Source organism: Poromitra crassiceps (genome assembly GCF_964638095.1).
Source record: "Poromitra crassiceps genome assembly, chromosome: 16".
NCBI classification, from domain to species: domain Eukaryota; kingdom Metazoa; phylum Chordata; class Actinopteri; order Beryciformes; family Melamphaidae; genus Poromitra; species Poromitra crassiceps.
In genome coordinates this window covers 18,086,312-18,098,366 of record NC_139645.1, presented here as the reverse complement: position 1 = coordinate 18,098,366, position 12,055 = coordinate 18,086,312, and the positions used below count along the sequence as shown (strand labels likewise).

The window sequence follows — 12,055 nt, the reverse complement described above, 5'->3', positions numbered from 1 at the left end:
TGGTATAATGTTGCCACATTTATAACGAGCTTTATAAAGCCTTGTAAATGCATTATAACATCATATGAATGTGCTGGCTTTCTCATATGATCTGATCAGGCCGACACGTGCATGATGATATTTTGGGTGATATTTGAGCATTTGGCATTTAAAAAAAGTGACACTAATTTGCCTTATGGGGAAGCTATAATTAGAGAGCAAAATTTCACATTGATTATGGAAAAGCCATAACTGCTACACCACCAGTCTGATTTCATTGAAATGTGAAGGGGTGATGCGTATGTATTACTACTGATTTGACTGCATTATTTGTGGGGGGGGGGGGGGGGGGGCAACATGTTTTCTTCTTCTTCAGTTTTGTGGATCTGCAGCGTAATACAGTGTGTGGCACAGTCGTGCCAGTTGTGCGGAATGCCGCCTGTCTTGGAGTTTCCGTAGCGGAGCTAAGAGCGGTGGAGACGTTTCTCTTCAGCTCAGCCAATCAGGACTCTCCTCACTCGCCCCCTCCAGTCAACCATTGACAACCATGACGCATTTAACGTTAACTTTAGCTGCACGCCGCAAAACAGCTCAATGGATTTCAAAGCCGATATGTTACTGGAAGTGGTTTACAGCAGCAGTAGTGGGCTTAGCCAACGTAGCTAACAGCTAGCTTAGCCTAGCTATTAACGTACAGGGGTGTTGTTGCAGCAGCGCTCTGTAATGCGTCATCGGTAACGTTAGATGAGGTCCCGCGCCGCCTACATCGACCAGCCAATCAGGTGTGCCGGACAGTATCTGTCCTGAATAAGCACAGGGGATGGGCGTGGCTCCAGACCCATATTATGAAGAGTGCTGACAGCTGTGATTCATATGGGTCTGGATAGCAGGCGAGCTCTGCCCAGAGCGCAGCACAGAACACGGCATGGCGGTGATGTCTCTGTAAGGATACGTGCTGCACATGGGCCCAGGCGTGCTGTCAGAAACACACACACACACACACACACACACACACACACACACACACACACACACACACACACACACACGCTACACACACACACACACACACACACACGCTACACACACGCACACACACGGTACACACACGCATACGCACACACACACACACACACACACGCTACACACACGCACACACACGGTACACACACGCATACGCACACACACACACACACACACACACACACACACACACACACACGCTCAAATGAAAATGTCACGGCTTCATGTTCATCAGCCTCTCTGGGGGGGATCTGCGTTCTGGTTAGGGTGTAATTTACCTGCCTGTGTGTGTGTGTGTGTGTGGGTGTGTGGTGTTGTGTGTGTGTGTGTGTGTGTGTGTGTGTGTGTTGTGTTGTGGGTGCATGCAGGCTCTCACTCTGCATTCCTTGCTCACAGAAGAGCCTCTCTTTTGTCACAGTAAGTAAGTAAGGTGACACCCGGTGTCTCTCTGCCTGTCTCTCTCTCTCTCTTTGTGCTACCCAACTCTCTCCTCCCGTCTGTCTGACTCTGTCACGGAGCTCCAACGCCTTTCAGTAAACGCCTAGGGACCAGAGAGTGAGAGAGAGAGAGAGAAGGGAGAGAGAGACAGAGAGAGATAGGGGGGGAAGCAGAGGGAAAGCGAGAGAGAGGGATGGAGAGGGAGAGATATGGGGAGACAGAGAGAGAGGGATTGAGAGAAAGAAAGAGGGAGGGAGAAAAAGAGAGATAGGGGAGAACCAGAGGGAAAGAGGGAGAGACAGAGAGAGGGATAGAGAGAGAGGGAGAAAAAGAGAGAGATAGGGGGGAGAACCAGAGGGAGAGAGAGGGATGGAGAGGCAGAGATATGGGGAGACAGAGAGAAAGAGGGGGGCAAGAGAGGGGGGAGACAGAGAGAGAGGATGGAGAGAGAGAGAAAGAAAGAGGGAGGGAGAAAAAGAGAGATAGGGGGAGAACCAGAGGGAGAGACGGAGAGGACAGAGAGAGGGATAGAGAGAGAGGGAGAGAAAGAGGGAGGGAGAAAAAGAGAGAGATAGGGAACGAGAGATATGGGGAGATGGAGAGAAAGAGGGAGGGAGAGACGGAGAGACAGAGAGGGAGGGAGGGGAGAGAGAGACTGCGCACATTTTTTGTTTGTTTTTATTTCACACTTGCTTTGGCAATGTAAATGTCCCATGAAAAATAAAGCCCCTTTGAATTGAATGAGAGAAGGAGAGAGAGAGAGAGTGAGAGAGAGAGAGAGAGAGAGGGAGAGAGAGAGAGTGAGAGAGAGACAGCGAGAGAGAGAGAAGGAGAGAGAGAGAGGGAGGGAGGGAGAGACAGCGAGAGAGTGAGAGGGAGAGAGATACAGCAAGAGAGAGAGAGAGAGAGAGAGAGAGAGAGAGAGAGACAGCGAGAGAGTGAGAGGGAGAGAGAGACAGCGAGAGAGAGAGAGAGAGAGAGGGAGAGAGAGAGAGAGAGAGAGGGAGGGAGGGATGGAGGGAGGAGGGGGCTGAAATCAGAGCCTTCCCTCTGAGGTGCAGCAGATTGATGGCGTGTTTGTGAACAGAGAGAAGTGGGAGGAGAGAAAGAAGGAAGAAGCGAGTGATGCAGTGACGGAGGTGCAGAACTGGGCCAAAGTCCACCGGAGAGAAGACAGAGAATAGACCTCTGTGGAGTCGACTGAGACAAACCAGAGAGAAGACAGAGAATAGAGCTCTGTGGAGTCGACTGAGACAAACCAGAGAGAGGACAGAGAATAGACCTCTGTGGAGTCGACTGGGACAAACCAGAGAGAAGACAGAGAATAGAGCTCTGTGGAGTCGACTGAGACAAACCAGAGAGAGGACAGAGAATAGAGCTCTGTGGAGTCGACTGAGACAAACCAGAGAGAGGACAGAGAATAGACGTCTGTGGAGTCGACTGAGACAAACCAGAGAGAAGACAGAGAATAGAGCTCTGTGGAGTCGACTGGGACAAACCAGAGAGAGGACAGAGAATAGACCTCTGTGGAGTCGACTGAGACAAACCAGAGAGAGGACAGAGAATAGACCTCTGTGGAGTCGACTGGGACAAACCAGAGAGAGGACAGAGAATAGACCTCTGTGGAGTCGATTGTTAAGGGTGGCCAGCTCTCAAAGGAGAGGATTAGAAAGAGGGGACGAGGAGCGCTTGGTTCGTGACTCTGTGCAGCTGAACCTGGACTTGTTGCCACATGTTAACATGTGCACCGGGGAGGAAATACTCAGGTAGGAAGACGGGGCAAAGGTTGCTGCTGCTAGTTGCTTGGTTACGGGGTGTGTGTGTGTGTGTGTGTGTGTGTGTGTGTGTGTGTGTGTTTAACCTAAATTGTGTTGACAGTCTGCACAGCAGCCTATGCTAAGGGCTTGCCCAGGGGGTCGAGGTGGGATTCGATCCCGCGATCTCCCGTTTACAAAGCGCACGCCCTAACCACACCCCCAAGAGAGCTAGCACCCTTGTCCGAGCTGGTTACCAGGCCTTTATATGGGAGTGAGTTTAACCAATAAGTCACTATACACTCAGGACTCAGAAGGACTCTGATTCACTCGCTTACCTGTGTGTGGTAGGGGTTAATATGTCACTTTTATAAGTTTAGAAAATAATGTAGACGTTAAAGTAACCATTTATATTACTCTTGTCTGCTCAGCTTATCAAAATAACGGCTATTTAGAAATCTGGTTTTCGTTTTCAGCTTCATTTTATGCATTAAATGTCGTTCGGGTGCTGGGATAACGTAATGCATTATGGGTAGTCGGCTACTGTGGCTAATGCTAGCGGCTAACGTTCATTACTTTACATGGCAGTAAAACGCCACTGAATGACCAAATTGATTTCACTTTTAACCATTTCGAGTAACACTCTTTCCATACGCACACCCCCAGCGTTGGTTAGTTGTTTATAACGTGACTATACTTATAACGTTTATAACGTACTCCGGTTTCCGGTTCATAATTCGGGTCTGAATACAGCCAAAGAGTATAACAAAGGAAATGGCAAGCTGCAACAAACAAGTCACGTTAAACCGGACCTTGTACCCATAATTATTTTACAGTGGGGCATTCAAAAATAAGGTGGATATCAACGTTTCTAAATCAACAAGCACAGAGCCTGTACATCCCACGGTAACCACCGGGATCCCACCTCAGCCGGTACGTGCCGGCCCTCACTGTCATTGCGCCAGTACGCCACAGGGTTTGTTCGACCCCCTGAGTCTCAGTCAAGACTCTTAGGCCATGTCTACATTAGGCCGTGTTTTAGGGATCTGCACTTCGTTTGCATCTATTGTCCACACTACCTCTATTGTTTTGAGCATCAAACACCAAGACTCCGCTCTCCGCCGGCCGAGCCCGTCTTCCTCATCAAAATCCAGGTTGGAAGGGGATGTGTGTGAAGACCGGAGACCGTAATCCTGTGTCTGTGTGTGTGCCTGTCTGTGTTTGTGTGTGTGCGTGTCTGTGTTTGTGTGTGTTTGCATGAGCGTGTGTGTGTGTGTGTGTCTGTGCGTATGTCTGTGTGCGTGTGTGTGTGTGTCTTTGTGAGTGTGTGGGTGTGTCTGTTCGTGTGTGTGTGTGTGTGTGTGTGTGTGTGTGTGTGTGTGTCTGTGTGTCTGTGTGTGTGTGTGTGTGTGTGTGTGTGTGTGTGTGTGTCTGTGCGTGTGTGTGGGTGTGTCTGTGCGTGTGTCCGTGTGTGTGTGCGTGTCCCCATGTGTTGCTGTGTATTACTGTGGACGTCACTCCATTCACCTCTCTGCTGTGAAGGCTGCGGCAGCACGTTGTGTAAACGCTGCGGGAATAGCACGATCCAGAGAGAGAGAGAGAGAGAGAGAGAGAGAGAGAGAGAGAGAGAGAGAGAGAGAAAAGGTGGGAGAAAGAGATGTCCGCGCGCGCGTGTGTGTGTGTGTGTGTGAGTGTGAGAGAGAGAGAGAGAGAGAGAATGAGAAAAGGTGCGGGAGAAACAGATTTCCTTGCATGTGTGTGTGCGCGTGTGTGAGAGAGAGAGAGAGAGAGAGAGAGAGAATGAGAAAAGGTGGGAGAAAGAGATGTCCACACGTGTGTGTGTGTGTGTGTGTGTGTGTGTGTGTGTGTGTGTGTGTGTGTGTGTGTGAGAGAGAGAGATAGAGAGATAGAGAGAGAGAATCTGAGCTTTCTCCAGTGCAGTGAATGGAGTCTTTGTAGTGGCTGTTTTAATCCACCGGCTCCAGTATAGCTTTCTTCAGTTCCTCATCTAGTTCAGGTATGACTCCTTCTCTCGTCGTCTCATCAAAGCTCTGTTTATTCTCTGGCACTGACCTCTGACCTCTGACCTGTATTTACAGTATCTGTTCATATTCTGCACAGTATCGCATGATCTGTATGTCGGCCATCTTAAAGCCCCCCCCCGGTGTATTTTGGCATTTATAAAGCCCCCTCCAGTCCGTTTTTCTAGGCTACCTGTTAAACGGTCGGTGTTCTATTTGAAATGTTCTAAGATATGAGCGCCTGCTGTATAGTCTCACGTCAACTGATTTGCTACACCAAGGAGATACGCACGGATAAACACGCCACAAACACTATTCCATTTCCTGGGTAGCTTGGCTGCAAGGAATATCTGCATTATTGCTGAGATCTGAGCATGGCTGTGTTTTGAGCACGGCGAACATGGTTACAGCCATCAGGCAGCAGGCTTAGCTAACGTAGCAAACAGCTAGCTAGCTACAGTGTAGTTAAAAGGCCAGCTTGTCCTCACTCAGAATTGAATTCATTACGTGTAGCGTTCCATTGAGTCATACGTACATCCTCGTTCCATTTTAGCAACTACCTTAACTTTTTGAACTTGAGCACAACATTTGTCAACAAATATTTGTTGAAAAATGTGGCTAATTAAAACGGTCAGGACATCACTCAGAAACACATGTAATATCTTAACATAATACACTGGAGTGTGTCCAGTGTATTTTGGGGTGTATTTGGGGCTTTTATATATTTCATGTCCTGACAATGTTGATTAGCCACACTGTTCGCCAAATATTGCTCTACAAATTACTACATTTTGTGCTCTCAGAAATTTAAGTTAGGTTCTACGTAAAATTGAACGATGACGTATGACAATAAGTGGTATGGTCATACATAATGTCAATTCAATTATGATGATTACTCAGGATAAGCTAGCATGCTAGCTAGCTGTTAGCTACGTTAGCCAAGTCCGCTACCTGTTGCTGTATGCTTCGTTAGCCTCAAAACACCACCGACATGACTGAAACACTAGCATTAACATGAGTTACGCTGACTTTAATGGTACCACCTGTTTTGAAATCTGTTGCCGGTTGAGATCTCAGATCTCAGTTTCCCGGTTGTAACTTACGCAAATAGCGTAGCACAGAATCAGATGACGTGTGATCATACAGCAGAACATTCATCGTTAAACAGTGAACACTGACTGGAGGGGGGCTTTAAACTGTTTTATGAGCTAAGACTTCACTTGAAGCGGATTCTGACGCATTACAAGCAGATAATGCAAAGCAGTCTTATACGACTTTGTGAAACGAGCAGAAACTGAAACACAGAATTACAACAAAGAATTAAGAGACAATCGAGGGACAGTTTTGTTTGGTCGCATTGAGGCCAATGCGGAAGTACCAAAAACTGCAGTTCCCCCGAAGGGCCACTTGAGGCGGCCTCCAAAAGTGAGTCGTTCCCAATCACCCCTCTGGACGGTTGGTCCATATTGGTTGATCGATATACCTGGTGTGATCCCATTGCAAGATGGTCTTTAGTTTAGTTTAGCATGTAGCCTACACAGGCTGATTATACCATGCTCTGATTATAATAATTATACTCTCACAATTTGATTATGATACCTTACCATACCTATAAGACCTTTTGAGCTCCACTTCAAAGAGTCTATTTAATGCTAGACCTTGCTGCCTCCGAGCGTCTCCTGGCTGTACGTGAGAGGAATGAGTATAGCCCCGCTAAGTCGGATGTTATGTATGTATTTATTTAGCTCTTTCTATTCTCTTCAGGTCATAGAAGCGTGCTTAACTTAATCTGCTGTGCTGTGGCTGTGCTGCCCGGGCGTGTGCGTCTTTCTGTGGGACTTATCAGTGTAAGCTGAGGTGGGATTAGCCGGGGAGAACATTTCATTTCCCTGCACACAGAGGCTGCCCAGCTAGCATCACAGAGGAAGCTACTGTAGGGGCTCCATGTTAGCCACAGTGTCTCTCTCTCTCTCTCTCTCTCTCTCTGTGTCTCTCACTCTCTTTCACTCATGGATGGGCTAGTCAGACCATATTTCACCATATTTCCCCTGGTGACAGTCACCCCTTCACCAGGCACAGTGAACCTGGTGACAGTCACTCCTTCACCAGGCACAGTGAACCTGGTGACAGTCACAGTGAACCTGGTGACAGTCACCCCTTCACCAGGCACAGTGAACCTGGTGACAGTCACTCCTTCACCAGGCACAGTGAACCTGGTGACAGTCACCCCTTCACCAGGCACAGTGAACCTGGTGACAGTCACTCCTTCATGAGGCACAGTGAACCTGGTCACAGTCACCCCTTCACGACGCACAGTGAACCTGGTGACAGTCACAGTGAACCTGGTGACAGTCACAGTGAACCTGGTGACAGTCACTCCTTCATGAGGCACAGTGAACCTGGTCACAGTCACCCCTTCACGACGCACAGTGAACCTGGTGACAGTCACAGTGAACCTGGTGACAGTCACTCCTTCATGAGGCACAGTGAACCTGGTCACAGTCACCCCTTCACCAGGCACAGTGAACCTGGTGACAGTCACAGTGAACCTGGTGACAGTCACCCCTTCACCAGGCACAGTGAACCTGGTGACAGTCACCCCTTCACCAGGCACAGTGAACCTGGTGACAGTCACCCCTTCACCAGGCACAGTGAACCTGGTGACAGTCACCCCTTCACCAGGCACAGTGAACCTGGTGACAGTCACAGTGAACCTGGTGACAGTCACCCCTTCACCAGGCACAGTGAACCTGGTGACAGTCACTCCTTTACCAGGCACAGTGAACCTGGTGACAGTCACTCCTTCACGAGGCACAGTGAACCTGGTGACAGCCCCCCCTTCACCAGGCACAGTGAACCTGGTGACAGTCACTCCTTTACCAGGCACAGTGAACCTGGTGACAGTCACTCCTTCACCAGGCACAGTGAACCTGGTGACAGTCACCACTTCACGAGGCCCAGTGAAAAATCAACTATCAAATTTCGACTCCATTTCAACCAATCATATCACGACATGGCAGCTGTCAAGCCGGCAGGCGGAACATTTGTCTCGGCTTTCAACCAGCAGTACGCGCGGAGGCAGGTTCTCGGTTCTCTGCAGAGCCCACTTGCGTAGCGCCACAACACGCTCGATTTGGGGGCGGAACACACCAGGATTGGCCACGCGCCAACTCCAGTCCACAGAACTGTCAAATCAAATCATCGACACGCTATGGCCCGCCTCTCAACCCTCTTTCATCTCGGGCAATATCTGTTTTCAGTCTGATACGTCACCGACCCTCTCTGAGTTCATGTGGTCTTTAAACCAGTGGGATATCAGTTGGGGAGAGACATGTGGTTCTATTCTGGTCGCCTCCGCCAGGCCGAGATGGCGACTTGGACTCAAATCGTGCGACTGCATAGTGACTTGAGACATGACTTGAGACTCGTCCTCAAAAGAAGTTAGACTTGAGATTTGGGACTTGTGAACAATCCTCTTTTTTGGTGCAGTAGTAACACTAAGGTAATGTCAACTAATCAATGCTGATACTGTATTCTAATAGGTAAAGGAGTGAGGATAATACAGTACATACTTAGAATTCCTTAGTTTTAGCTACGCTGTGTTCTAAGGAGATCGGAAGGCATCTAGCAGAAGATAGAACGCTCATCCATAAGACTTGAGACTTGACTTGGCCTTGTGAGCAAAGACTTGAGACTTGAATTGGATTCTTGCTGAGAGTTGGACTCGCAAAAAATGGCTTGTGAACATATACCGTCAGGTGGGCACACACAGTGTGTGTGTGTGTGTGTGTGTGTGTGTGTGTGTGTGTGTGTGTGTGTGTGTGTGTGTGTGTGTTGATGTGTGTGTGCAGGTCTGACAGTAGGGAGGTGGAGTGGATTCAGCACATCCTTGTGTGGAAGTGGCATTAAAGAGGAGAATAGAGTAAAGAAGTGCGTGCGTGCCGTGCAGGCACAGGAACGCAGCGCTGCCTGTGTGTGTGCAGTGCAGGCACAGGGAGGCAGCGCTGCCTGTGTGCGTGCCGTGCAGGCACAGGGACGCAGCGCTGCCTGTGTGCGTGCAGTGCAGGCACAGGGACGCAGCGCTGCCTGTGTGCGTGCAGTGCAGGCACAGGGACGCAGCGCTGCCTGTGTGCGTGCAGTGCAGGCACAGGGACGCAGCGCTGCCTGTGTGCGTGCCGTGCAGGCACAGGGACGCAGCGCTGCCTGTGTGCGTGCAGTGCAGGCACAGGAACGCAGCGCTGCCTGTGTGCATGCCGTGCAGGCACAGAGACGCAGCGCTGCCTGTGTGCGTGTCGTGCAGGCACAGGAACGCAGCGCTGCCTGTGTGCGTGTCGTGCAGGCACAGGGACGCAGCGCTGCCTGTGTGCATGCCGTGCAGGCACAGGGACGCAGCGCTGCCTGTGTGCGTGCCGTGCAGGCACAGGGACGCAGCGCTGCCTGTGTGCGTGTCGTGCAGGCACAGGAACGCAGCGCTGCCTGTGTGCGTGTCGTGCAGGCACAGAGACGCAGCGCTGCCTGTGTGCGTGTCGTGCAGGCACAGGAACGCAGCGCTGCCTGTGTGCGTGCCGTGCAGGCACAGGTACGCAGCGCTGCCTGTGTGCGTGTCGTGCAGGCACAGGGACGCAGCGCTGCCTGCGTGCGTGCCGTGCAGGCACAAGGACGCAGTGATTCCAGACCCACCAGTTCAGAATGGAATCAGTTTCTACAGGAGAGCAGCAACTAACAATTATCATTATTATTTATCATCATCATCATCATCATCTTCATTATTATTATCATCATCATTAATATTATCCTTATTTTTATTATATTTTTATATAATTATTTTTATTGAGTGAATTCTACATGAAATATCAGAAAAATCCTGATTTGACGCTGTTGGATTTGTACAACAACAGCAGCAGCAGCAGTATTCAGTCAATGGTTGTCAACACAGGCAGTATAATGTCCCCACCCACACAATCATTTACATTTAACCCACACACAACTAACAATTATTTTCATTGTCGATTTATCTGTTGATTATTTTCTCGATCAATCGATTAGTCGTTTGGTCTATAAAATGACAGAAAAAGGATGAGAAATGTCTATCAGTGTTCCCCAAAGCCCAAGATTACAGCGTCACATACCTACCAACACTCCTGCTTTTCATGGGAGTCTATTTTTAACCCTTTCTCCTGCTGTGCTCCCGATTGGTCATTTATCCCGTTAATCTCCCGGTTTCAATCAAATGGCTGTAGCGGACTCTGTTTTAAAGCCAGAGTGAAGTATCTGTCGGCATATAATAGCCCCCATGAAGAACGACTTTGTCAGCTCACAGATTCATAACAGTACCCACCATTGCATCATCTATAACAAGGATGGTTCAGTTGGCCCTCCCTTAGTATCATGAGAGATCAGCATTGGTTTATGTTGATTTGCAAACCCCTCGTTGGGACATTACCATTCTACCTTATGGGGCGTTCCTTTTGTACTGGGAATTGGGGATGTCAGGGTTCAAACGTCAGCAACTGTGACGTGACCTGCCCTCGGACTTCCTCCGCCAATCTCCGGGGAGCCTCACCAGCCCCGACTTCAAAATCCAAGATGGCAGGTCCACGCTTCAACAGTAGATAAAGTTGTAGTAAATACTGTTTATTATTAGTACCACTTCTGTCTTATTTGTGTCTCAGTCATACACACAGTACTGTCTAACCTTTGGTTCACACATAAAGCATCTCAAAGCAGCGCTGAAGCAGCGCTGAAGCAGCGTTTCACGGAAGCTTTGAGCAGGAACCTTGCCATTCCCACCAGAAGCACACCGTTTTGCTCCACGCCATGCTCTGTTTTGCCCCGCGCTGCCCTGCCCCTGCTCACAACTTGCAATGACTTCATGCCTGGCTGCTGGCTTACTGCGGCTCGCGTGAAATATGGAGCAGACGCCGAAACTATCGTTGCAGCATTCGCTTCAGCGCGCCGCCGCTGTGATTGGTCTGCCCTGTTAACGAGGATGCCAAAATGAAACTGCCTCCCTCTGCGACGTTGCTTCGGCGTTGCTTCAACCTAGGATGTGGTGTGTTTGGGCTGTAACTTCTATCTGTGGACATGTTGCTAACAGTTTTTGTTGTTTATCAACTGTTATTGCTGACAATGGCTGGCATGGCTAGAGCTAATCCTCGTTTGTTTCCTGATGGTTTAAATGGAATGCAAAAAACTCGGTGTGACGTCACTGTACTGGGATATCCCTAGTTCCCAATATAAAAGCAATTGCCCATCAATTCACTTTTACCCTGGAATATTGGAGCCTACCACCCACGCTCCTATAGGACTGTAACATTCAAAGTCCCGTGTGTCTCCACGGACCTGGGAAAGACTCCTCTTATGTTTTGTGCTCCGCATACTTGGAATATTTTACAGGGTTTGTTGAAACACGATTCCCTTGTTCCCCTGGGACATTTCCAGTCAAAGATATCAACGCTGGTTAACCTGAACTGCACCTGCTTGAAATTATTTACTTGTGAGGATGGACTGTGTGACTCTCTTTTTAACAGCGGGGCTGATATAGTTTTCACCTTGTGAGTCTGTGTGTGTGTGTGTGTCTGTGTGTGTGTGTGTGTGTGTGTGTGTGTGTGTGTGTGTGTGTGAGTGTGAGTCTGTGTGTGTGTGTTTGTGTGTCCTCAAGGCAAAACGTGGTCCTTGAGACACCTATTGCAGAACTACCACCAAAGTGGTTTTATATATCTGTCTGTCTGTCTGTCCGTCTGACTGTCTGTCTGTGTGTCTGTCTGTCTGTCTGTCTGTCTGTCTGTCTGTCTGTCAGTCTGTCTGCCTGTCTGTGTGTCTGTCTGTCTGTCTGTCTGT

General features: G+C 49.1%; 1 protein-coding gene across 2 annotated transcripts in view; it reads left to right on the top strand.

Annotated features, from left to right (window-relative positions):
- The first annotated feature begins 3,101 nt into the window (after positions 1 to 3,101).
- large2 (LARGE xylosyl- and glucuronyltransferase 2) overlaps positions 3,102 to 12,055 on the top strand; it is a 55,682-nt gene continuing 46,728 nt past the window's right edge. For both annotated transcript variants that reach the window (XR_014553423.1, XM_083652924.1), the window contains exon 1: positions 3,102 to 3,206. The gene's annotated coding sequence lies outside the window, so the exon portion shown is untranslated. The remainder of the gene's footprint in view (positions 3,207 to 12,055) is intronic.